This window comes from Balaenoptera ricei, chromosome 2, assembly GCF_028023285.1.
Source record: "Balaenoptera ricei isolate mBalRic1 chromosome 2, mBalRic1.hap2, whole genome shotgun sequence".
Lineage (NCBI taxonomy): Eukaryota > Metazoa > Chordata > Mammalia > Artiodactyla > Balaenopteridae > Balaenoptera > Balaenoptera ricei.
The window spans coordinates 92,431,101-92,459,052 of NC_082640.1; positions in this window are offsets into that span (position 1 = coordinate 92,431,101).

The window sequence follows — 27,952 nt, forward strand, 5'->3', positions numbered from 1 at the left end:
CAGCAGTCAGAATGGCCATTAGCAAAAATGCTGCAAACAATAAATGCTGAAGTGATTGTGGAGAGATGCTTACCCTCTCTTCTATGGGGGACGTGGTAAGAGCCACTAATGAAAACACAATGGAGGTGCTTTGAACATTGAGCTACAGGTCAATCATTCACACCCAGTGCTGGGCGTAACCCCTGAGAAATGAGAATCAAAAAGTCACAGGCTGGCAATCCTGCACTCCAGCAATATTTACCATAGCCAACACTTGGAAGCAACGAAAATATCCATCAATACAGGAATGCACCAAGAAGAAGTGGTCTATGTACGCAATGGAATATTACTCCAATAAAAACTATAAATTAAATTTAAAAAACAAACAAAAGTAAGGAGACATCCGCTTTTGTGGGTTTATCCGGGCACATTCCACTCTAATTTATAACCGAGGAACACCACTGGCCGGGAGAGCTGTTTCCCTAGTTACCAGAGTGGGGAACGTAGAAAGGCTGCCATCCTCTGGCCGTTACCTGCAAAAGCAGCTTTAAAACCTGTGCTAATGCTCACTTCATATGAACGAGTATGGCAGGGCTGTAAATGAAACCTGCCCTCAAAATGTTTAGAGGGAGGTAAATGGCCAAAGCATTTCAAAATGTGACACATACTTTAAGAAAACACTTTGAAGAACTAAGCTGTAATCACAGACTGAAAAATAAAAGCACGTGCCTTAAAGCTCAATTTCAACGGATTATGAGACACAGGCAAATTCAACCACAAAGAGGTATTACCTCAAACCAGTCAGAATAACCATCAGCAAGAAAACTATAAACAATAAATGCTGAAGGTGTTGTGGAGAAATGCATACGCTCAACTTTAAGAGGGACGTAACTTGGAAAGAGCCACTAATGAGAACTGAATGGAGGTGCCTTTAAAAGGGAAATATTGAGCTACCATATGATCCAGCAGGCCCCTTCCTGGACCTATAACCTCCGAAGACAGAACTGGAAAGACACAGGCAGGCAAAACTGCACTGCACAGTATTACAATAGCCAAGATATGGAAGTAACCAAAAAGTCCACCAACAGATGGGGGGACAAAGAAGAACTGCTACATGTAGAGATGGAATATTAGCTAGCGAAAAAATGAAACAATGCCATTTGCAGCACCATAGATGAGTCTAGAAGGAATCACGCAACTTGTAGTAAGTGAGAAAACGAAAGACACATATCCTATCCTATCACTTGTAGGTGTTACCAAAAAATTGATACCAATGAAGATATTTCCACAGAGAAAGGCAATCACAGATTCATTAAACAAACTGATGGTTCACTAAATGGAAAGGTGTGAGGATTGGATACATTACGATATTGGGGTTAACAGAGATATACAAACACATGTGAAATACAGAATCACCAAAGACCTACAGAGTACCAAGAGAAGACTACTCCACATTGTGTCATAACCGACATGGGAAAAGGATACGAAGAAGAAGAGATATATGTATATGTGTGAAAGAACCACATCTTGCACACCTAGAGCAAACAAAATCTTGTAATCAAATTTGCTGTGATAAAAAATAAAAATTTACTTAAAAATACGAACAAGAAGTAATGAGAAGGGGGTGCTCGGGCTCCGGCCCACAGTTCGAGCGGCGAGAGCACTCAGAGACACGACGCGGGCCAGAGGGGAGTGAGCGGGCGCCTCAGTGTCCTCCCCCTTCCCACCCTTCGCCTCGCCGCCTTCTCCCCCCTCAGCCGGACCGGAATTATGTGATCCCGGAAGTTCCGGCGCCACTGCTGTGTGGGATAAACAGTAATGGCGGAGGCTGCAGCTCCGGGAACAACAGCCAAAACATCAAGAGCAGGAGCGGCAGGGGCGGCGGTGGCAGCGGCCTCCCCCACCCCTATCCCCACAGTTACCTCCCCGTCCCTGCGGGCACGGGATTTGGCAGCGACGGCAGCGGCGGCGGCTGGACCAAACAGGTCACCTGCAGGTATTTCATGCATGGGGTTTGTAAGGAAGGAGATAACTGTCGATGCTCACGTGACCTCTCTGAGAGTCCATATGGTGTAGTGTACAAGTATTTTCAGCGAGAGTACTGTATTTACGGAGACCGCTGCAAATATGAACACAGCAAGCCATTGCAACTGCTACAGCTCTAACTGCAAAGTCACCCCTTGCTGCTTCCTCAAGTCTCTCATCAGTAGTTGGACAGATTGGTGAAATGCATATGGGCGAAGCTGAGTCAAGAAATTCAAACTTTTCAACTGTAGGAGCTGGTTCAGAAGACTGGGTGAACGCCATTGAGTTTGTTCCTGGGCAGCCCTACTGTGGCCGTACTGCCTCTTCCTCCACTGAAGCACCCCTGCAGGGCTCAGTGACCAAGGAAGAATCAGAAAAGGAGCAAATTGCAGTGGAAACAAAGAAGCAGATCTGCCCCTATGCTGCAGTGGGAGAGTGCCGATATGGGGAGAACTGTGTGTATCTCCATGGAGACGCGTGTGATATGTGTGGGCTGCAGGTCTTCCATCCAGTGGATGCTGCCCAAAGATCACAACACATCAAATCTTGCATCGAGGCCCATGAGAAGGACATGGAGCTCTCGTTTGCTGTGCAGCACAGCAAGGACATGGTGTGTGGGATCTGCATGGAGGTGGTCTATGAGAAAGCCAACCCCCGCGAGCGCCGCTTCGGAATCCTCTCCAACTGCACCCACACCTACTGTCTCAAATGTATTCGCAAGTGGAGGAGTGCTAAGCAATTTGAGAGCAAGATCATAAAGTACTGCCCAGAATGCCGGATCACATCTAACATTGTCATTCCAAGTGAGTACTGGGTGGAGGAGAAAGAAGAGAAGCAGAAACTCATTCAGAAATACAAGGAGGCAATGAGCAACAAGGTGTGCAGGTATTTTGACGAAGGACGTGGGAGCTGCCCATTTGGAGGGAACTGCGTTTACAAGCATGCGTACCCTGATGCCATAGAGAGGAGCCACAGAGACAGAAAGTGGGAACATCAAGCACATACCGGGCCCAACGAACGAACCACTTCTGGGAGATCATTGAGGAGAGAGGGAAAGGCAACCCCTTTGACAACGACGAAGAAGAGGTTGTCACCTTTAAGCTGGGCGAGATGTTGCTTGTGCTTTTGGCTGCAGGTGGGGACGACGACCTGACAGACTCTGAAGACGAGTGGGACTTGTTTCACGATGAGCTGGAAGATTTTTATGACTTGGATCTATAGCAGCTTTGCTGGGCGTGTGAACTGGTCTGCTGAGCCTCAGACGGCAGCCCTCCCCACTGGTGGCAGCAGTGCCCGTGGTTCTCTTCTAGGCAGGCCTCTCAACTCCAGGTGCTGTCGTAATAATTTTTACCCAGGGCCTGTCTTCTCAATCCCTCACCTTTCCCCAAGGAGTGTGTTGTTTTCTCTGTTTCAAAAAGTTACAAAAATGAATCTTAAAGTTAGTTTTCTTGTAACATGAATTTAACGGTCAGACAGCGTGTAGGTTTGCTGCGTCATCTGTTTTCAGCCAGATTCACACGGTTCAAGGGTAGCATTTCTGGATTTCCAGTACTCATTTTTGAGGACCCCAGGTTCAAAAGTAACAGCATTGGCCCTGCTTTTGGGTCCAAGAATTGGGGTGATAGGTGAAGGATCTGAACTGTGGCGTGGAGCCTTCTGCTATAGACTTAGGCGGATGCTTGAGGTTTCTGGTGAATTCTGCACATCTGTGTTTCTATATCTGTCCCCTGCCCTGGAATCCCCACCCTGTGCACTCGTTCTGTGGTTTTCGTCTCTTGTTTAATTGCACACAAGTACTACTGCTGGGTAACCAGAACCAGGTGCGACTGTGTTGAGATTTTTACTGTGTTTAGCCTGATAGGAAAATGGTGAAAGAACACATATAAAGATATAGCGGAATAAAATAAATGCAGAGTTGGAAGTTGACTCCCAAGGGCTGATAGACTTGGTACGTGTGAGTGTGTAACAAGCTTCTCATCCCTGCATAGATGCAGTGTCTGTAGCCTTAGTGGAAAAACTCAAGTTTACTGGTTTCAGCCTCGTGTGGCAAATAGATCTTAAAGGACAAAGCAGTATATTGCTAGCTGTTAATAGAGCAGGGCTAGCTCTGTCTATATAAATAGGGAAATGGGCTTAGCCATAGAGGTTCAACTATCTGGTTATCTCATGGATTAACACAAACTGGGTCTCAGTTACACAGTTGTATTTAATGTTTTATGATCTCCTAGACTTTCTAGTCCAGGCACTTTTTGACAAACCTTTGTCCTCATTTGAGGGGTTTTGTTGTCGGGTTCTTGGGTCCGTTTGTGTGGGTATTTGCCTCATTCCATCCCTGAGCTTTGCAGCTAGACAGGTGTGATTCAAAACTATGTTCTAAGGTGTTTCCTGTAGTGGAGTAATTGGCTTGCCGTAGTAAGTCATGTTTTTCCACTAAAAGGGGACGGAGGGGTGGTAATCCACGAGATACGCTAAAGTTAAATTGTTAGAAGAATTCCTTGATCAGAAAATATAAATTTGCGTTTTGTTGCTCTATTTCCTGAAAGTGACTTGGAGATGCCCCTGATTTGTCCATCTACTGCTTTGATTCCTTGGATACCACTCATACTTTCACGTTAAGCAAAAACAAGTAATTCTTGCAGGGGTCTCTGTCTTTTTCAGCAGCCCTTTTGTAAGACGCACTTTTCCCATATAAAACAATTTTTAACCGCCCCCCCACCCAAAAAGAGAAGTAATGAGACATAAACTTAAAGGGCTTTTTCCTGGCACATTCCATTCTAGTTTACAACCTAGAACACCACTTCCATTAAGGCTCTGTTGCATTAGTAACCAGATTTGGTAAAGGAGAAATGCTGCCGCCTTGTGGCCGTTTCCCACAAGAGCGGCTTTACACCCACAGCTAATGGTCATTAACATTCAGAAGGACTCGGGGCCGTAAAGGACACCTGCCCTCAAAAATTGTGCTGAGGTAAGGAATGGACAAAACAATTCAAAACAGGCCAATTTTTCAAGAAGATAGTATGAAGAGTGAAGTTTTACTCCCTCTCTTTAAAAAAAAAAGGAAAATGGATAAAAGCTCAACCTCAGGAAGTATTAGACTCATGCAATCTAATCTACAAAAAGGTTTCAACGCACACCAGTCGACTGACCATCAGCAAAAAGTCTACAAACAATAAATGCTGAAGGGGCTTTAGAGAACTCTGTACCCTCTACCTGCTGGTGAGACGTAAAGTCGTAACAGCCAACAATGAGAACAGAAAGGAGCTGCATTAAAAAGTAAAAATTGAGGTACCATTTAATCCAGCAGGCACGCCACTGGGCCTCTCACCTGAGAAGACCAGAATCGAGAAGACATAGGCTGCAAAAGCTGCACTGCAGCCTTATTCACAATAGCCAAGACAGTGAAGCAACCAAAATGTTCTTCAGCAGGTGAATGGATAAAGAAGAAGTGGTCCATGTACACAATGGAATATTAGCCATGGAAAACAATGAAACACTGCTCTTTGAGGCACCACAGGTGAACCTGGGGATAATCACCAAACATGATGTAAGTCGGAAAGCAAAAGACCTATATCCTATGATATCACTTACAGGGGTTAGCTAATAACTGACACAAATGAACATATTTCCACAGAGAAAGACGCTCACAGAATTAGAAAACAAACTATGCTCATGTAAAAGGAAAGGTGGGGGGAATGGATAAATTAAGATTAGTGTTACTATACGTATACAAATACATATTATATACATTTATCAAAAAGACCGACCATATAGCAAGGGAGGTCTACAGAAAACGCTGTAATATTTTACATGGGAAGAGGATCTGTACAAGGATAGACATATATAATGTACAAATGAACCAGATTCTGTACACCTAGGACAAACAATATTCTAAAATTGACCCCGATTAAAAAAAGTAAAAAAAAAAAAAAACAAGAAGAAGTAATGAGACATAAACTTATGGGGGTTTCTCCTGGCACATTCCATTCTAATTTTAAACCTAGGAACACGACTTCCTGGAAGGCTCTGCTGCCTTGGTACCCAGATTTGGGAACGGAGAAATGATGCCTCCTTGTGGCCATTTCCCACAACAGCAGCTTTAAACACATTGCTAAAGGTCACTAAATATTCACCAAACTTGCATTTATTTAAATGACACCTGCCCTCCAAAAGTTCCTGGGGTCGAAAATCGACCAAAATTTCAAAAGAGGGCAACCTTTCAAGATGACAATTTCAAGAGGTATACTGTACTCACATTTTTTTTTAACAGAAAACAAAAAGGCGAGGAAAAATGATGAATTTCAGGAATTTTTAAAGACATGCAAACCCAGATTACAAAAACCGATCAGCTCACAGCAGTCAGAATGGCCATTAGCAAAAATGCTGCAAACAATAAATGCTGAAGTGATTGTGGAGAGATGCTTACCCTCTCTTCTATGGGGGACGTGGTAAGAGCCACTAATGAAAACACAATGGAGGTGCTTTGAACATTGAGCTACAGGTCAATCATTCACACCCAGTGCTGGGCGTAACCCCTGAGAAATGAGAATCAAAAAGTCACAGGCTGGCAATCCTGCACTCCAGCAATATTTACCATAGCCAACACTTGGAAGCAACGAAAATATCCATCAATACAGGAATGCACCAAGAAGAAGTGGTCTATGTACGCAATGGAATATTACTCCAATAAAAACTATAAATTAAATTTAAAAAACAAACAAAAGTAAGGAGACATCCGCTTTTGTGGGTTTATCCGGGCACATTCCACTCTAATTTATAACCGAGGAACACCACTGGCCGGGAGAGCTGTTTCCCTAGTTACCAGAGTGGGGAACGTAGAAAGGCTGCCATCCTCTGGCCGTTACCTGCAAAAGCAGCTTTAAAACCTGTGCTAATGCTCACTTCATATGAACGAGTATGGCAGGGCTGTAAATGAAACCTGCCCTCAAAATGTTTAGAGGGAGGTAAATGGCCAAAGCATTTCAAAATGTGACACATACTTTAAGAAAACACTTTGAAGAACTAAGCTGTAATCACAGACTGAAAAATAAAAGCACGTGCCTTAAAGCTCAATTTCAACGGATTATGAGACACAGGCAAATTCAACCACAAAGAGGTATTACCTCAAACCAGTCAGAATAACCATCAGCAAGAAAACTATAAACAATAAATGCTGAAGGTGTTGTGGAGAAATGCATACGCTCAACTTTAAGAGGGATGTAACTTGGAAAGAGCCACTAATGAGAACTGAATGGAGGTGCCTTTAAAAGGGAAATATTGAGCTACCATATGATCCAGCAGGCCCCTTCCTGGACCTATAACCTCCGAAGACAGAACTGGAAAGACACAGGCAGGCAAAACTGCACTGCACAGTATTACAATAGCCAAGATATGGAAGTAACCAAAAAGTCCACCAACAGATGGGGGGACAAAGAAGAACTGCTACATGTAGAGATGGAATATTAGCTAGCGAAAAAATGAAACAATGCCATTTGCAGCACCATAGATGAGTCTAGAAGGAATCACGCAACTTGTAGTAAGTGAGAAAACGAAAGACACATATCCTATCCTATCACTTGTAGGTGTTACCAAAAAATTGATACCAATGAAGATATTTCCACAGAGAAAGGCAATCACAGATTCATTAAACAAACTGATGGTTCACTAAATGGAAAGGTGTGAGGATTGGATACATTACGATATTGGGGTTAACAGAGATATACAAACACATGTGAAATACAGAATCACCAAAGACCTACAGAGTACCAAGAGAAGACTACTCCACATTGTGTCATAACCGACATGGGAAAAGGATACGAAGAAGAAGAGATATATGTATATGTGTGAAAGAACCACATCTTGCACACCTAGAGCAAACAAAATCTTGTAATCAAATTTGCTGTGATAAAAAATAAAAATTTACTTAAAAATACGAACAAGAAGTAATGAGAAGGGGGTGCTCGGGCTCCGGCCCACAGTTCGAGCGGCGAGAGCACTCAGAGACACGACGCGGGCCAGAGGGGAGTGAGCGGGCGCCTCAGTGTCCTCCCCCTTCCCACCCTTCGCCTCGCCGCCTTCTCCCCCCTCAGCCGGACCGGAATTATGTGATCCCGGAAGTTCCGGCGCCACTGCTGTGTGGGATAAACAGTAATGGCGGAGGCTGCAGCTCCGGGAACAACAGCCAAAACATCAAGAGCAGGAGCGGCAGGGGCGGCGGTGGCAGCGGCCTCCCCCACCCCTATCCCCACAGTTACCTCCCCGTCCCTGCGGGCACGGGATTTGGCAGCGACGGCAGCGGCGGCGGCTGGACCAAACAGGTCACCTGCAGGTATTTCATGCATGGGGTTTGTAAGGAAGGAGATAACTGTCGATGCTCACGTGACCTCTCTGAGAGTCCATATGGTGTAGTGTACAAGTATTTTCAGCGAGAGTACTGTATTTACGGAGACCGCTGCAAATATGAACACAGCAAGCCATTGCAACTGCTACAGCTCTAACTGCAAAGTCACCCCTTGCTGCTTCCTCAAGTCTCTCATCAGTAGTTGGACAGATTGGTGAAATGCATATGGGCGAAGCTGAGTCAAGAAATTCAAACTTTTCAACTGTAGGAGCTGGTTCAGAAGACTGGGTGAACGCCATTGAGTTTGTTCCTGGGCAGCCCTACTGTGGCCGTACTGCCTCTTCCTCCACTGAAGCACCCCTGCAGGGCTCAGTGACCAAGGAAGAATCAGAAAAGGAGCAAATTGCAGTGGAAACAAAGAAGCAGATCTGCCCCTATGCTGCAGTGGGAGAGTGCCGATATGGGGAGAACTGTGTGTATCTCCATGGAGACGCGTGTGATATGTGTGGGCTGCAGGTCTTCCATCCAGTGGATGCTGCCCAAAGATCACAACACATCAAATCTTGCATCGAGGCCCATGAGAAGGACATGGAGCTCTCGTTTGCTGTGCAGCACAGCAAGGACATGGTGTGTGGGATCTGCATGGAGGTGGTCTATGAGAAAGCCAACCCCCGCGAGCGCCGCTTCGGAATCCTCTCCAACTGCACCCACACCTACTGTCTCAAATGTATTCGCAAGTGGAGGAGTGCTAAGCAATTTGAGAGCAAGATCATAAAGTACTGCCCAGAATGCCGGATCACATCTAACATTGTCATTCCAAGTGAGTACTGGGTGGAGGAGAAAGAAGAGAAGCAGAAACTCATTCAGAAATACAAGGAGGCAATGAGCAACAAGGTGTGCAGGTATTTTGACGAAGGACGTGGGAGCTGCCCATTTGGAGGGAACTGCGTTTACAAGCATGCGTACCCTGATGCCATAGAGAGGAGCCACAGAGACAGAAAGTGGGAACATCAAGCACATACCGGGCCCAACGAACGAACCACTTCTGGGAGATCATTGAGGAGAGAGGGAAAGGCAACCCCTTTGACAACGACGAAGAAGAGGTTGTCACCTTTAAGCTGGGCGAGATGTTGCTTGTGCTTTTGGCTGCAGGTGGGGACGACGACCTGACAGACTCTGAAGACGAGTGGGACTTGTTTCACGATGAGCTGGAAGATTTTTATGACTTGGATCTATAGCAGCTTTGCTGGGCGTGTGAACTGGTCTGCTGAGCCTCAGACGGCAGCCCTCCCCACTGGTGGCAGCAGTGCCCGTGGTTCTCTTCTAGGCAGGCCTCTCAACTCCAGGTGCTGTCGTAATAATTTTTACCCAGGGCCTGTCTTCTCAATCCCTCACCTTTCCCCAAGGAGTGTGTTGTTTTCTCTGTTTCAAAAAGTTACAAAAATGAATCTTAAAGTTAGTTTTCTTGTAACATGAATTTAACGGTCAGACAGCGTGTAGGTTTGCTGCGTCATCTGTTTTCAGCCAGATTCACACGGTTCAAGGGTAGCATTTCTGGATTTCCAGTACTCATTTTTGAGGACCCCAGGTTCAAAAGTAACAGCATTGGCCCTGCTTTTGGGTCCAAGAATTGGGGTGATAGGTGAAGGATCTGAACTGTGGCGTGGAGCCTTCTGCTATAGACTTAGGCGGATGCTTGAGGTTTCTGGTGAATTCTGCACATCTGTGTTTCTATATCTGTCCCCTGCCCTGGAATCCCCACCCTGTGCACTCGTTCTGTGGTTTTCGTCTCTTGTTTAATTGCACACAAGTACTACTGCTGGGTAACCAGAACCAGGTGCGACTGTGTTGAGATTTTTACTGTGTTTAGCCTGATAGGAAAATGGTGAAAGAACACATATAAAGATATAGCGGAATAAAATAAATGCAGAGTTGGAAGTTGACTCCCAAGGGCTGATAGACTTGGTACGTGTGAGTGTGTAACAAGCTTCTCATCCCTGCATAGATGCAGTGTCTGTAGCCTTAGTGGAAAAACTCAAGTTTACTGGTTTCAGCCTCGTGTGGCAAATAGATCTTAAAGGACAAAGCAGTATATTGCTAGCTGTTAATAGAGCAGGGCTAGCTCTGTCTATATAAATAGGGAAATGGGCTTAGCCATAGAGGTTCAACTATCTGGTTATCTCATGGATTAACACAAACTGGGTCTCAGTTACACAGTTGTATTTAATGTTTTATGATCTCCTAGACTTTCTAGTCCAGGCACTTTTTGACAAACCTTTGTCCTCATTTGAGGGGTTTTGTTGTCGGGTTCTTGGGTCCGTTTGTGTGGGTATTTGCCTCATTCCATCCCTGAGCTTTGCAGCTAGACAGGTGTGATTCAAAACTATGTTCTAAGGTGTTTCCTGTAGTGGAGTAATTGGCTTGCCGTAGTAAGTCATGTTTTTCCACTAAAAGGGGACGGAGGGGTGGTAATCCACGAGATACGCTAAAGTTAAATTGTTAGAAGAATTCCTTGATCAGAAAATATAAATTTGCGTTTTGTTGCTCTATTTCCTGAAAGTGACTTGGAGATGCCCCTGATTTGTCCATCTACTGCTTTGATTCCTTGGATACCACTCATACTTTCACGTTAAGCAAAAACAAGTAATTCTTGCAGGGGTCTCTGTCTTTTTCAGCAGCCCTTTTGTAAGACGCACTTTTCCCATATAAAACAATTTTTAACCGCCCCCCCACCCAAAAAGAGAAGTAATGAGACATAAACTTAAAGGGCTTTTTCCTGGCACATTCCATTCTAGTTTACAACCTAGAACACCACTTCCATTAAGGCTCTGTTGCATTAGTAACCAGATTTGGTAAAGGAGAAATGCTGCCGCCTTGTGGCCGTTTCCCACAAGAGCGGCTTTACACCCACAGCTAATGGTCATTAACATTCAGAAGGACTCGGGGCCGTAAAGGACACCTGCCCTCAAAAATTGTGCTGAGGTAAGGAATGGACAAAACAATTCAAAACAGGCCAATTTTTCAAGAAGATAGTATGAAGAGTGAAGTTTTACTCCCTCTCTTTAAAAAAAAAAGGAAAATGGATAAAAGCTCAACCTCAGGAAGTATTAGACTCATGCAATCTAATCTACAAAAAGGTTTCAACGCACACCAGTCGACTGACCATCAGCAAAAAGTCTACAAACAATAAATGCTGAAGGGGCTTTAGAGAACTCTGTACCCTCTACCTGCTGGTGAGACGTAAAGTCGTAACAGCCAACAATGAGAACAGAAAGGAGCTGCATTAAAAAGTAAAAATTGAGGTACCATTTAATCCAGCAGGCACGCCACTGGGCCTCTCACCTGAGAAGACCAGAATCGAGAAGACATAGGCTGCAAAAGCTGCACTGCAGCCTTATTCACAATAGCCAAGACAGTGAAGCAACCAAAATGTTCTTCAGCAGGTGAATGGATAAAGAAGAAGTGGTCCATGTACACAATGGAATATTAGCCATGGAAAACAATGAAACACTGCTCTTTGAGGCACCACAGGTGAACCTGGGGATAATCACCAAACATGATGTAAGTCGGAAAGCAAAAGACCTATATCCTATGATATCACTTACAGGGGTTAGCTAATAACTGACACAAATGAACATATTTCCACAGAGAAAGACGCTCACAGAATTAGAAAACAAACTATGCTCATGTAAAAGGAAAGGTGGGGGGAATGGATAAATTAAGATTAGTGTTACTATACGTATACAAATACATATTATATACATTTATCAAAAAGACCGACCATATAGCAAGGGAGGTCTACAGAAAACGCTGTAATATTTTACATGGGAAGAGGATCTGTACAAGGATAGACATATATAATGTACAAATGAACCAGATTCTGTACACCTAGGACAAACAATATTCTAAAATTGACCCCGATTAAAAAAAGTAAAAAAAAAAAAAAACAAGAAGAAGTAATGAGACATAAACTTATGGGGGTTTCTCCTGGCACATTCCATTCTAATTTTAAACCTAGGAACACGACTTCCTGGAAGGCTCTGCTGCCTTGGTACCCAGATTTGGGAACGGAGAAATGATGCCTCCTTGTGGCCATTTCCCACAACAGCAGCTTTAAACACATTGCTAAAGGTCACTAAATATTCACCAAACTTGCATTTATTTAAATGACACCTGCCCTCCAAAAGTTCCTGGGGTCGAAAATCGACCAAAATTTCAAAAGAGGGCAACCTTTCAAGATGACAATTTCAAGAGGTATACTGTACTCACATTTTTTTTTAACAGAAAACAAAAAGGCGAGGAAAAATGATGAATTTCAGGAATTTTTAAAGACATGCAAACCCAGATTACAAAAACCGATCAGCTCACAGCAGTCAGAATGGCCATTAGCAAAAATGCTGCAAACAATAAATGCTGAAGTGATTGTGGAGAGATGCTTACCCTCTCTTCTATGGGGGACGTGGTAAGAGCCACTAATGAAAACACAATGGAGGTGCTTTGAACATTGAGCTACAGGTCAATCATTCACACCCAGTGCTGGGCGTAACCCCTGAGAAATGAGAATCAAAAAGTCACAGGCTGGCAATCCTGCACTCCAGCAATATTTACCATAGCCAACACTTGGAAGCAACGAAAATATCCATCAATACAGGAATGCACCAAGAAGAAGTGGTCTATGTACGCAATGGAATATTACTCCAATAAAAACTATAAATTAAATTTAAAAAACAAACAAAAGTAAGGAGACATCCGCTTTTGTGGGTTTATCCGGGCACATTCCACTCTAATTTATAACCGAGGAACACCACTGGCCGGGAGGGCTGTTTCCCTAGTTACCAGAGTGGGGAACGTAGAAAGGCTGCCGTCCTCTGGCCATTACCTGCAAAAGCAGCTTTAAAACCTGTGCTAATGCTCACTTCATATGAACAAGTACGGCAGGGCTGTAAATGAAACCTGCCCTCAAAATGTTTAGAGGGAGGTAAATGGCCAAAGCATTTCAAAATGTGACACATACTTTAAGAAAACACTTTGAAGAACTAAGCTGTAATCACAGATTGAAAAATAAAAGCACGTGCCTTAAAGCTCAATTTCAACGGATTATGAGACACATGCAAATTCAACCACAAAGAGGTATTATCTCAAACCAGTCAGAATAACCATCAGCAAGAAAACTATAAACAATAAATGCTGAAGGTGTTGTGGAGAAATGCATACGCTCAACTTTAAGAGGGACGTAACTTGGAAAGAGCCACTAATGAGAACTGAATGGAGGTGCCTTTAAAAGGGAAATATTGAGCTACCATATGATCCAGCAGGCCCCTTCCTGGACCTATAACCTCCGAAGACAGAACTGGAAAGGCACAGGCAGGCAAAACTGCACTGCACAGTATTACAATAGCCAAGATATGGAAGTAACCAAAAAGTCCACCAACAGATGGGAGGACAAAGAAGAACTGCTACATGTAGAGGTGGAATATTAGCTAGCGAAAAAATGAAACAATGCCATTTGCAGCACCATAGATGAGACTAGAAGTAATCACGCATCTTGTAGTAAGTGAGAAAGCGAAAGACACATATCCTATCCTATCACTTGTAGGTGTTACCAAAAAATTGATACCAATGAAGATATTTCCACAGAGAAAGGCAATCACAGATTCATTAAACAAACTTATGGTTCACCAAATGGAAAGGTGTGAGGATTGGATACGTTACGATATTGGGGTTAACAGAGATATACAAACACATGTGAAATACAGAATCACCAAAGACCTACAGAATACCAAGAGAAGACTATTCAACATTGTGTCATAACCTACATGGGAAAAGGATACGAAGAAGAAGAGATATATGTATATGTGTGAAAGAACCACATCTTGCACACCTAGAGCAAACAAAATCTTGTAATCAAATTTGCTGTGATAAAAAATAAAAATTTACTTAAAAATACGAACAAGAAGTAATGAGAAGGGGGTGCTCGGGCTCCGGCCCGCAGTTCGAGCGGCGAGAGCACTCAGAGACACGACGCGGGCCAGAGGGGAGTGAGCGGGCGCCTCAGTGTCCTCCCCCTTCCCACCCTTCGCCTCGCCGCCTTCTCCCCCCTCAGCCGGACCGGAATTATGTGATCCCGGAAGTTCCGGCGCCACTGCTGTGTGGGATAAACAGTAATGGCGGAGGCTGCAGCTCCGGGAACAACAGCCAAAACATCAAGAGCAGGAGCGGCAGGGGCGGCGGTGGCAGCGGCCTCCCCCACCCCTATCCCCACAGTCACCTCCCCGTCCCTGCAGGCACGGGATTTGGCAGCGACGGCAGCGGCGGCGGCTGGATCAAACAGGTCACCTGCAGGTATTTCATGCATGGGGTTTGTAAGGAAGGAGATAACTGTCGATACTCACGTGACCTCTCTGAGAGTCCATATGGTGTAGTGTACAAGTATTTTCAGCGAGAGTACTGTATTTACGGAGACCGCTGCAAATATGAACACAGCAAGCCATTGCAACTGCTACAGCTCTAACTGCAAAGTCACCCCTTGCTGCTTCCTCAAGTCTCTCATCAGTAGTTGGACAGATTGTTGAAATGCATATGGGCGAAGCTGAGTCAAGAAATTCAAACTTTTCAACTGTAGGAGCGGGTTCAGAAGACTGGGTGAACGCCATTGACTTTGTTCCTGGGCAGCCCTACTGTGGCCGTACTGCCTCTTCCTCCACTGAAGCACCCCTGCAGGGCTCAGTGACCAAGGAAGAATCAGAGAAGGAGCAAATTGCAGTGGAAACAAAGAAGCAGATCTGCCCCTATGCTGCAGTGGGAGAGTGCCGATATGGGGAGAACTGTGTGTATCTCCATGGAAACGCGTGTGATATGTGTGGGCTGCAGGTCTTCCATCCAGTGGATGCTGCCCAAAGATCACAACACATCAAATCTTGCATCGAGGCCCATGAGAAGGACATGGAGCTCTCGTTTGCTGTGCAGCACAGCAAGGACATGGTGTGTGGGATCTGCATGGAGGTGGTCTATGAGAAAGCCAACCCCCGCGAGCGCCGCTTCGGAATCCTCTCCAACTGCAACCACACCTACTGTCTCAAGTGTATTCGCAAGTGGAGGAGTGCTAAGCAATTTGAGAGCAAGATCATAAAGTACTGCCCAGAATGCCGGATCACATCTAACATTGTCATTCCAAGTGAGTACTGGGTGGAGGAGAAAGAAGAGAAGCAGAAACTCATTCAGAAATACAAGGAGGCAATGAGCAACAAGGTGTGCAGGTATTTTGACGAAGGACGTGGGAGCTGCCCATTTGGAGGGAACTGCGTTTACAAGCATGTGTACCCTGATGCCATAGAGAGGAGCCACAGAGACAGAAAGTGGGAACATCAAGCACATACCGGGCCCAACGAAGGAACCACTTCTGGGAGCTCATTGAGGAGAGAGAGAACGGCAACCCCTTTGACAACGACGAAGAAGAGGTTGTCACCTTTAAGCTGGGCGAGATGTTGCTTGTGCTTTTGGCTGCAGGTGGGGACGACGACCTGACAGACTCTGAAGACGAGTGGGACTTGTTTCACGATGAGCTGGAAGATTTTTATGACTTGGATCTATAGCAGCTTTGCTGGGCGTGTGAACTGGTCTGCTGAGCCTCAGACGGCAGCCCTCCCCGCTGGTGGCAGCAGTGCCCGTGGTTCTCTTCTAGGCAGGCCTCTCAACTCCAGGTGCTGTCGTGATAATTTTTACCCAGGGCCTGTCTTCTCAATCCCTCACCTTTCCCCGAGGAGTATGTTGTTTTCTCTGTTTAAATAAGTTACAAAGGTGAATCTTAAAGTTAGTTTTCTTGTAACATGAATTTAACGGTCAGACAGAGTGTAGGTTTGCTGCGTCATCTGTTTTCAGCCAGATTTACACAGTTCAAGGGTAGCATTTCTGGATTTCCAGTACTCATTTTTGAGGACCCCAGGTTCAAAAGTAACAGCATTGGCCCTGCTTTTGGGTCCAAGATTTGGGGTGATAGGTGAAGGATCTGAACTGTGGCATGTAGCCTTCTGCTATAGACTTAGGCGGATGCTTGAGGTTTCTGGTGAATTCTGCACATCTGTGTTTTTATATCTGTTCCCTGCCCTGGAATCCCCACCCTGTGCACTCGTTCTGTGGTTTTCATCTCTTGTTTAATTGCACACAAGTACTACTGCTGGGTAACCAGAACCAGGTGCGACTGTGTTGAGATTTTTACTGTGTTTAGCCTGATAGGAAAATGGTGAAAGAACACATATAAAGATATAGCGGAATAGGGGCTTCCCTGGTGGCGCAGTGGTTGAGAATCTGCCTGCCAATGCAGGGGACACGGGTTCGAGCCCTGGTCTGGGAAGATCCCACATGCCGCGGAGCAACTGGGCCCGTGAGCCACAACTACTGAGCCTGCGCGTCTGGAGCCTGTGCTCTGCGACAAGAGAGGCCGCGATAGTGAGAGGCCCGCGCACCGCGATGAAGAGTGGCCCCCACTCGCCACAACTAGAGAAAGCCCTCGCACAGAAACGAAGACCCAACACAGCCAAAAATAAATATAAAAATAAATAAATAAATAAATAAATAAATAAATTAAAAAAAAAAAAAAGATATAGCGGAATAAAATAAATGCAGAGTTGGAAGTTGACTCCCAAGGGCTGATAGACTTGGTATGTGTGTGTGTGTAACAAGCTTCTCATCCCTGCATAGATGCAGTGTCTGTAGCCTTAGTGGAAAAACTCAAGTTTACTGGTTTCAGCCTCGTGTGGCAAATAGATCTTAAAGGACAAAGCAGTATATTGGCAGCTGTTAATAGAGCAGGGCTAGCTCTGTCTATATAAATAGGGAAATGGGCTTAGCCATAGAGGTTCAACTATCTGGTTATCTCATGTATTAATACAAACTGGGTCTCAGTTACACAGTTGTATTTAATGTTTTATGATCTCCTAGACTTTCTCGTCCAGGCACTTTTTGACAAACCTTTGTCCTCATTTGAGGGGTTTTGTTGTCGGGTTCTTGGGTCCGTTTGTGTGGGTATTTGCCTCATTCCATCCCTGAGCTTTGCAGCTAGACAGGTGTGATTCAAAACTATGTTCTAAGGTGTTTCCTGTAGTGGAGTAATTGCTTTGCAGTAGTAAGTCATGTTTTTCCACTAAAAGGGGACGGAGGGGTGGTAATCCACGAGATACGCTAAAGTTAAATTGTTAGAAGAATTCCTTGATCAGAAAATATAAATTTGCGTTTTGTTGCTCTATTTCCTGAAAGTAACTTGGAGATGCCCCTGATTTGTCCATCTACTGCTTTGATTCCTTGGATACCACTCATACTTTCACGTTAAGCAAAAACAAGTAATTCTTGCAGGGGTCACTGTCTTTTTCAGCAGCCCTTTTGTAAGACGCACTTTTCCCATATAAAACAATTTTTAACCGCCCCCCCACCCAAAAAAAGAAGTAATGAGACATAAACTTAAAGGGCTTTTTCCTGGCACATTCCATTCTAGTTTACAACCTAGAACACCACTTCCATTAAGGCTCTGTTGCATTAGTAACCAGATTTGGTAAAGGAGAAATGCTGCCGCCTTGTGGCCGTTTCCCGCAAGAGCGGCTTTACACCCACAGCTAATGGTCATTAACATTCAGAAGGACTCGGGGCCGTAAAGGACACCTGCCCTCAAAAATTGTGCTGAGGTAAGGAATGGACAAAACAATTCAAAACAGGCCAATTTTTCAAGAAGATAGTATGAAGAGTGAAGTTTTACTCCCTCTCTTTAAAAAAAAAAAGGAAAATGAATAAAAGCTCAACCTCAGGAAGTATTAGACTCATGCAATCTAATCTACAAAAAGGTTTCAACGCACACCAGTCGACTGACCATCAGCAAAAAGTCTACAAACAATAAATGCTGAAGGGGCTTTAGAGAACTGTGTACCCTCTACCTGTTGGTGAGACGTAAAGTCGTAAGAGCCAACAATGAGAACAGAAAGGAGCTGTATTCAAAAGTAAAAATTGAGGTACCATTTAATCCAGCAGGCACACCACTGGGCCTCTCACCTGAGAAGACCAGAATCGAGAAGATATAGGCTGCAAAAGCTGCACAGCAGCCTTATTCACAATAGCCAAGATAGTGAAGCAACCAAAATGTTCTTCAACAGGTGAATGGATAAAGAAGAAGTGGTCCATGTACACAATGGAATATTAGCCATGGAAAACAATGAAACACTGCTCTTTGAGGCACCACAGGTGAACCTGGGGATAATCACCAAACATGATGTAAGTCGGAAAGCAAAAGACCTATGTCCTATGATATCACTTACAGGGGTTAGCTAATAACTGACACAAATGAACATATTTCCACAGAGAAAGACGCTCACAGAATTAGAAAACAAACTATGCTCATGTAAAAGGAAAGGTGGGGGGAATGGATAAATTAAGATTAGTGTTACTATACGTATACAAATACATATTATATACATTTATCAAAAAGACCGACCATATAGCAAGGGAGGTCTACAGAACACTCTGTAATATTTTACATGGGAAGAGGATCTGTACAAGGATAGACATATATAATGTACAAATGAACCAGATTCTGTACACCTAGGACAAACAATATTCTAAAATTTACCCCGATTAAAAAAAGTAAAAAAAAAAACCAAGAAGAAGTAATGAGACATAAACGTATGGGGGTTTCTCCTGGCACATTCCATTCTAATTTAAAACCTAGGAACATGACTTCCTGGAAGGCTCTGCTGCTGCCTTGGTACCCAGATTTGGGAACGGAGAAATGATGCCTCCTTGTGGCCATTTCCCACAACAGCAGCTTTAAACACATTGCTAAAGGTCACTAAATATTCACCAAACTTGCATTTATTTAAATGACACCTGCCCTCCAAAAGTTCCTGGGGTCGAAAATCGACCAAAATTTCAAAAGAGGGCAACCTTTCAAGATGACAATTTCAAGAGGTATATTGTACTCACATTTTTTTAAACAGAAAACAAAAAGGCGAGGAAAAATGATGAATTTTAGGAATTTTTAAAGACATGCAAACCCAAATTACAAAAACCGACCAGCTCACAGCAGTCAGAATGGCCATTAGCAAAAATGCTGCAAACAATAAATGCTGAAGTGATTGTGGAGAGATGCTTACCCTCTCTTCTATGGGGGACGTGGTAAGAGCCACTAATGAAAACACAATGGAGGTGCTTTGAACATTGAGCTACAGGTCAATCATTCACACCCAGTGCTGGGCGTAACCCCTGAGAAATGAGAATCAAAAAGTCACAGGCTGGCAATCCTGCACTCCAGCAATATTTACTATAGCCAACACTTGGAAGCAACGAAAATATCCATCAATACAGGAATGCACCAAGAAGAAGTGGTCTATGTACACAATGGAATATTACTCCAATAAAAACTATAAATTAAATTTAAAAAACAAACAAAAGTAAGGAGACATCCGCTTTTGTGGGTTTATCCGGGCACATTCCACTCTAATTTATAACCGAGGAACACCACTGGCCGGGAGGGCTGTTTCCCTAGTTACCAGAGTGGGGAACGTAGAAAGGCTGCCGTCCTCTGGCCATTACCTGCAAAAGCAGCTTTAAAACCTGTGCTAATGCTCACTTCATATGAACAAGTACGGCAGGGCTGTAAATGAAACCTGCCCTCAAAATGTTTAGAGGGAGGTAAATGGCCAAAGCATTTCAAAATGTGACACATACTTTAAGAAAACACTTTGAAGAACTAAGCTGTAATCACAGATTGAAAAATAAAAGCACGTGCCTTAAAGCTCAATTTCAACGGATTATGAGACACATGCAAATTCAACCACAAAGAGGTATTATCTCAAACCAGTCAGAATAACCATCAGCAAGAAAACTATAAACAATAAATGCTGAAGGTGTTGTGGAGAAATGCATACGCTCAACTTTAAGAGGGACGTAACTTGGAAAGAGCCACTAATGAGAACTGAATGGAGGTGCCTTTAAAAGGGAAATATTGAGCTACCATATGATCCAGCAGGCCCCTTCCTGGACCTATAACCTCTGAAGACAGAACTGGAAAGACACAGGCAGGCAAAACTGCACTGCACAGTATTACAATAGCCAAGATATGGAAGTAACCAAAAAGTCCACCAACAGATGGGGGGACAAAGAAGAACTGCTACATGTAGAGGTGGAATATTAGCTAGCGAAAAAATGAAACAATGCCATTTGCAGCACCATAGATGAGACTAGAAGTAATCACGCATCTTGTAGTAAGTGAGAAAGCGAAAGACACATATCCTATCCTATCACTTGTAGGTGTTACCAAAAAATTGATACCAATGAAGATATTTCCACAGAGAAAGGCAATCACAGATTCATTAAACAAACTTATGGTTCACCAAATGGAAAGGTGTGAGGATTGGATACGTTACGATATTGGGGTTAACAGAGATATACAAACACATGTGAAATACAGAATCACCAAAGACCTACAGAATACCAAGAGAAGACTACTCAACATTGTGTCATAACCTACATGGGAAAAGGATACGAAGAAGAAGAGATATATGTATATGTGTGAAAGAACCACATCTTGCACACCTAGAGCAAACAAAATCTTGTAATCAAATTTGCTGTGATAAAAAATAAAAATTTACTTAAAAATACGAACAAGAAGTAATGAGAAGGGGGTGCTCGGGCTCCGGCCCGCAGTTCGAGCGGCGAGAGCACTCAGAGACACGACGCGGGCCAGAGGGGAGTGAGCGGGCGCCTCAGTGTCCTCCCCCTTCCCACCCTTCGCCTCGCCGCCTTCTCCCCCCTCAGCCGGACCGGAATTATGTGATCCCGGAAGTTCCGGCGCCACTGCTGTGTGGGATAAACAGTAATGGCGGAGGCTGCAGCTCCGGGAACAACAGCCAAAACATCAAGAGCAGGAGCGGCAGGGGCGGCGGTGGCAGCGGCCTCCCCCACCCCTATCCCCACAGTCACCTCCCCGTCCCTGCAGGCACGGGATTTGGCAGCGACGGCAGCGGCGGCGGCTGGATCAAACAGGTCACCTGCAGGTATTTCATGCATGGGGTTTGTAAGGAAGGAGATAACTGTCGATACTCACGTGACCTCTCTGAGAGTCCATATGGTGTAGTGTACAAGTATTTTCAGCGAGAGTACTGTATTTACGGAGACCGCTGCAAATATGAACAAAGTCACCCCTTGCTGCTTCCTCAAGTCTCTCATCAGTAGTTGGACAGATTGTTGAAATGCATATGGGCGAAGCTGAGTCAAGAAATTCAAACTTTTCAACTGTAGGAGCGGGTTCAGAAGACTGGGTGAACGCCATTGACTTTGTTCCTGGGCAGCCCTACTGTGGCCGTACTGCCTCTTCCTCCACTGAAGCACCCCTGCAGGGCTCAGTGACCAAGGAAGAATCAGAGAAGGAGCAAATTGCAGTGGAAACAAAGAAGCAGATCTGCCCCTATGCTGCAGTGGGAGAGTGCCGATATGGGGAGAACTGTGTGTATCTCCATGGAAACGCGTGTGATATGTGTGGGCTGCAGGTCTTCCATCCAGTGGATGCTGCCCAAAGATCACAACACATCAAATCTTGCATCGAGGCCCATGAGAAGGACATGGAGCTCTCGTTTGCTGTGCAGCACAGCAAGGACATGGTGTGTGGGATCTGCATGGAGGTGGTCTATGAGAAAGCCAACCCCCGCGAGCACCGCTTCGGAATCCTCTCCAACTGCAACCACACCTACTGTCTCAAGTGTATTCGCAAGTGGAGGAGTGCTAAGCAATTTGAGAGCAAGATCATAAAGTACTGCCCAGAATGCTGGATCACATCTAACATTGTCATTCCAAGTGAGTACTGGGTGGAGGAGAAAGAAGAGAAGCAGAAACTCATTCAGAAATACAAGGAGGCAATGAGCAACAAGGTGTGCAGGTATTTTGACGAAGGACGTGGGAGCTGCCCATTTGGAGGGAACTGCGTTTACAAGCATGTGTACCCTGATGCCATAGAGAGGAGCCACAGAGACAGAAAGTGGGAACATCAAGCACATACCGGGCCCAACGAAGGAACCACTTCTGGGAGCTCATTGAGGAGAGAGAGAACGGCAACCCCTTTGACAACGACGAAGAAGAGGTTGTCACCTTTAAGCTGGGCGAGATGTTGCTTGTGCTTTTGGCTGCAGGTGGGGACGACGACCTGACAGACTCTGAAGACGAGTGGGACTTGTTTCACGATGAGCTGGAAGATTTTTATGACTTGGATCTATAGCAGCTTTGCTGGGCGTGTGAACTGGTCTGCTGAGCCTCAGACGGCAGCCCTCCCCGCTGGTGGCAGCAGTGCCCGTGGTTCTCTTCTAGGCAGGCCTCTCAACTCCAGGTGCTGTCGTGATAATTTTTACCCAGGGCCTGTCTTCTCAATCCCTCACCTTTCCCCGAGGAGTATGTTGTTTTCTCTGTTTAAATAAGTTACAAAGGTGAATCTTAAAGTTAGTTTTCTTGTAACATGAATTTAACGGTCAGACAGAGTGTAGGTTTGCTGCGTCATCTGTTTTCAGCCAGATTTACACAGTTCAAGGGTAGCATTTCTGGATTTCCAGTACTCATTTTTGAGGACCCCAGGTTCAAAAGTAACAGCATTGGCCCTGCTTTTGGGTCCAAGATTTGGGGTGATAGGTGAAGGATCTGAACTGTGGCATGTAGCCTTCTGCTATAGACTTAGGCGGATGCTTGAGGTTTCTGGTGAATTCTGCACATCTGTGTTTTTATATCTGTTCCCTGCCCTGGAATCCCCACCCTGTGCACTCGTTCTGTGGTTTTCGTCTCTTGTTTAATTGCACACAAGTACTACTGCTGGGTAACCAGAACCAGGTGCGACTGTGTTGAGATTTTTACTGTGTTTAGCCTGATAGGAAAATGGTGAAAGAACACATATAAAGATATAGCGGAATAGGGGCTTCCCTGGTGGCGCAGTGGTTGAGAATCTGCCTGCCAATGCAGGGGACACGGGTTCGAGCCCTGGTCTGGGAAGATCCCACATGCCGCGGAGCAACTGGGCCCGTGAGCCACAACTACTGAGCCTGCGCGTCTGGAGCCTGTGCTCTGCGACAAGAGAGGCCGCGATAGTGAGAGGCCCGCGCACCGCGATGAAGAGTGGCCCCCACTCGCCACAACTAGAGAAAGCCCTCGCACAGAAACGAAGACCCAACACAGCCAAAAATAAATATAAAAATAAATAAATAAATAAATAAATAAATAAATTAAAAAAAAAAAAAAGATATAGCGGAATAAAATAAATGCAGAGTTGGAAGTTGACTCCCAAGGGCTGATAGACTTGGTATGTGTGTGTGTGTAACAAGCTTCTCATCCCTGCATAGATGCAGTGTCTGTAGCCTTAGTGGAAAAACTCAAGTTTACTGGTTTCAGCCTCGTGTGGCAAATAGATCTTAAAGGACAAAGCAGTATATTGGCAGCTGTTAATAGAGCAGGGCTAGCTCTGTCTATATAAATAGGGAAATGGGCTTAGCCATAGAGGTTCAACTATCTGGTTATCTCATGTATTAATACAAACTGGGTCTCAGTTACACAGTTGTATTTAATGTTTTATGATCTCCTAGACTTTCTCGTCCAGGCACTTTTTGACAAACCTTTGTCCTCATTTGAGGGGTTTTGTTGTCGGGTTCTTGGGTCCGTTTGTGTGGGTATTTGCCTCATTCCATCCCTGAGCTTTGCAGCTAGACAGGTGTGATTCAAAACTATGTTCTAAGGTGTTTCCTGTAGTGGAGTAATTGCTTTGCAGTAGTAAGTCATGTTTTTCCACTAAAAGGGGACGGAGGGGTGGTAATCCACGAGATACGCTAAAGTTAAATTGTTAGAAGAATTCCTTGATCAGAAAATATAAATTTGCGTTTTGTTGCTCTATTTCCTGAAAGTAACTTGGAGATGCCCCTGATTTGTCCATCTACTGCTTTGATTCCTTGGATACCACTCATACTTTCACGTTAAGCAAAAACAAGTAATTCTTGCAGGGGTCACTGTCTTTTTCAGCAGCCCTTTTGTAAGACGCACTTTTCCCATATAAAACAATTTTTAACCGCCCCCCCACCCAAAAAAAGAAGTAATGAGACATAAACTTAAAGGGCTTTTTCCTGGCACATTCCATTCTAGTTTACAACCTAGAACACCACTTCCATTAAGGCTCTGTTGCATTAGTAACCAGATTTGGTAAAGGAGAAATGCTGCCGCCTTGTGGCCGTTTCCCGCAAGAGCGGCTTTACACCCACAGCTAATGGTCATTAACATTCAGAAGGACTCGGGGCCGTAAAGGACACCTGCCCTCAAAAATTGTGCTGAGGTAAGGAATGGACAAAACAATTCAAAACAGGCCAATTTTTCAAGAAGATAGTATGAAGAGTGAAGTTTTACTCCCTCTCTTTAAAAAAAAAAAGGAAAATGAATAAAAGCTCAACCTCAGGAAGTATTAGACTCATGCAATCTAATCTACAAAAAGGTTTCAACGCACACCAGTCGACTGACCATCAGCAAAAAGTCTACAAACAATAAATGCTGAAGGGGCTTTAGAGAACTGTGTACCCTCTACCTGTTGGTGAGACGTAAAGTCGTAAGAGCCAACAATGAGAACAGAAAGGAGCTGTATTCAAAAGTAAAAATTGAGGTACCATTTAATCCAGCAGGCACACCACTGGGCCTCTCACCTGAGAAGACCAGAATCGAGAAGATATAGGCTGCAAAAGCTGCACAGCAGCCTTATTCACAATAGCCAAGATAGTGAAGCAACCAAAATGTTCTTCAACAGGTGAATGGATAAAGAAGAAGTGGTCCATGTACACAATGGAATATTAGCCATGGAAAACAATGAAACACTGCTCTTTGAGGCACCACAGGTGAACCTGGGGATAATCACCAAACATGATGTAAGTCGGAAAGCAAAAGACCTATGTCCTATGATATCACTTACAGGGGTTAGCTAATAACTGACACAAATGAACATATTTCCACAGAGAAAGACGCTCACAGAATTAGAAAACAAACTATGCTCATGTAAAAGGAAAGGTGGGGGGAATGGATAAATTAAGATTAGTGTTACTATACGTATACAAATACATATTATATACATTTATCAAAAAGACCGACCATATAGCAAGGGAGGTCTACAGAACACTCTGTAATATTTTACATGGGAAGAGGATCTGTACAAGGATAGACATATATAATGTACAAATGAACCAGATTCTGTACACCTAGGACAAACAATATTCTAAAATTTACCCCGATTAAAAAAAGTAAAAAAAAAAACCAAGAAGAAGTAATGAGACATAAACGTATGGGGGTTTCTCCTGGCACATTCCATTCTAATTTAAAACCTAGGAACATGACTTCCTGGAAGGCTCTGCTGCTGCCTTGGTACCCAGATTTGGGAACGGAGAAATGATGCCTCCTTGTGGCCATTTCCCACAACAGCAGCTTTAAACACATTGCTAAAGGTCACTAAATATTCACCAAACTTGCATTTATTTAAATGACACCTGCCCTCCAAAAGTTCCTGGGGTCGAAAATCGACCAAAATTTCAAAAGAGGGCAACCTTTCAAGATGACAATTTCAAGAGGTATATTGTACTCACATTTTTTTAAACAGAAAACAAAAAGGCGAGGAAAAATGATGAATTTTAGGAATTTTTAAAGACATGCAAACCCAAATTACAAAAACCGACCAGCTCACAGCAGTCAGAATGGCCATTAGCAAAAATGCTGCAAACAATAAATGCTGAAGTGATTGTGGAGAGATGCTTACCCTCTCTTCTATGGGGGACGTGGTAAGAGCCACTAATGAAAACACAATGGAGGTGCTTTGAACATTGAGCTACAGGTCAATCATTCACACCCAGTGCTGGGCGTAACCCCTGAGAAATGAGAATCAAAAAGTCACAGGCTGGCAATCCTGCACTCCAGCAATATTTACTATAGCCAACACTTGGAAGCAACGAAAATATCCATCAATACAGGAATGCACCAAGAAGAAGTGGTCTATGTACACAATGGAATATTACTCCAATAAAAACTATAAATTAAATTTAAAAAACAAACAAAAGTAAGGAGACATCCGCTTTTGTGGGTTTATCCGGGCACATTCCACTCTAATTTATAACCGAGGAACACCACTGGCCGGGAGGGCTGTTTCCCTAGTTACCAGAGTGGGGAACGTAGAAAGGCTGCCGTCCTCTGGCCATTACCTGCAAAAGCAGCTTTAAAACCTGTGCTAATGCTCACTTCATATGAACAAGTACGGCAGGGCTGTAAATGAAACCTGCCCTCAAAATGTTTAGAGGGAGGTAAATGGCCAAAGCATTTCAAAATGTGACACATACTTTAAGAAAACACTTTGAAGAACTAAGCTGTAATCACAGATTGAAAAATAAAAGCACGTGCCTTAAAGCTCAATTTCAACGGATTATGAGACACATGCAAATTCAACCACAAAGAGGTATTATCTCAAACCAGTCAGAATAACCATCAGCAAGAAAACTATAAACAATAAATGCTGAAGGTGTTGTGGAGAAATGCATACGCTCAACTTTAAGAGGGACGTAACTTGGAAAGAGCCACTAATGAGAACTGAATGGAGGTGCCTTTAAAAGGGAAATATTGAGCTACCATATGATCCAGCAGGCCCCTTCCTGGACCTATAACCTCTGAAGACAGAACTGGAAAGACACAGGCAGGCAAAACTGCACTGCACAGTATTACAATAGCCAAGATATGGAAGTAACCAAAAAGTCCACCAACAGATGGGGGGACAAAGAAGAACTGCTACATGTAGAGGTGGAATATTAGCTAGCGAAAAAATGAAACAATGCCATTTGCAGCACCATAGATGAGACTAGAAGTAATCACGCATCTTGTAGTAAGTGAGAAAGCGAAAGACACATATCCTATCCTATCACTTGTAGGTGTTACCAAAAAATTGATACCAATGAAGATATTTCCACAGAGAAAGGCAATCACAGATTCATTAAACAAACTTATGGTTCACCAAATGGAAAGGTGTGAGGATTGGATACGTTACGATATTGGGGTTAACAGAGATATACAAACACATGTGAAATACAGAATCACCAAAGACCTACAGAATACCAAGAGAAGACTACTCAACATTGTGTCATAACCTACATGGGAAAAGGATACGAAGAAGAAGAGATATATGTATATGTGTGAAAGAACCACATCTTGCACACCTAGAGCAAACAAAATCTTGTAATCAAATTTGCTGTGATAAAAAATAAAAATTTACTTAAAAATACGAACAAGAAGTAATGAGAAGGGGGTGCTCGGGCTCCGGCCCGCAGTTCGAGCGGCGAGAGCACTCAGAGACACGACGCGGGCCAGAGGGGAGTGAGCGGGCGCCTCAGTGTCCTCCCCCTTCCCACCCTTCGCCTCGCCGCCTTCTCCCCCCTCAGCCGGACCGGAATTATGTGATCCCGGAAGTTCCGGCGCCACTGCTGTGTGGGATAAACAGTAATGGCGGAGGCTGCAGCTCCGGGAACAACAGCCAAAACATCAAGAGCAGGAGCGGCAGGGGCGGCGGTGGCAGCGGCCTCCCCCACCCCTATCCCCACA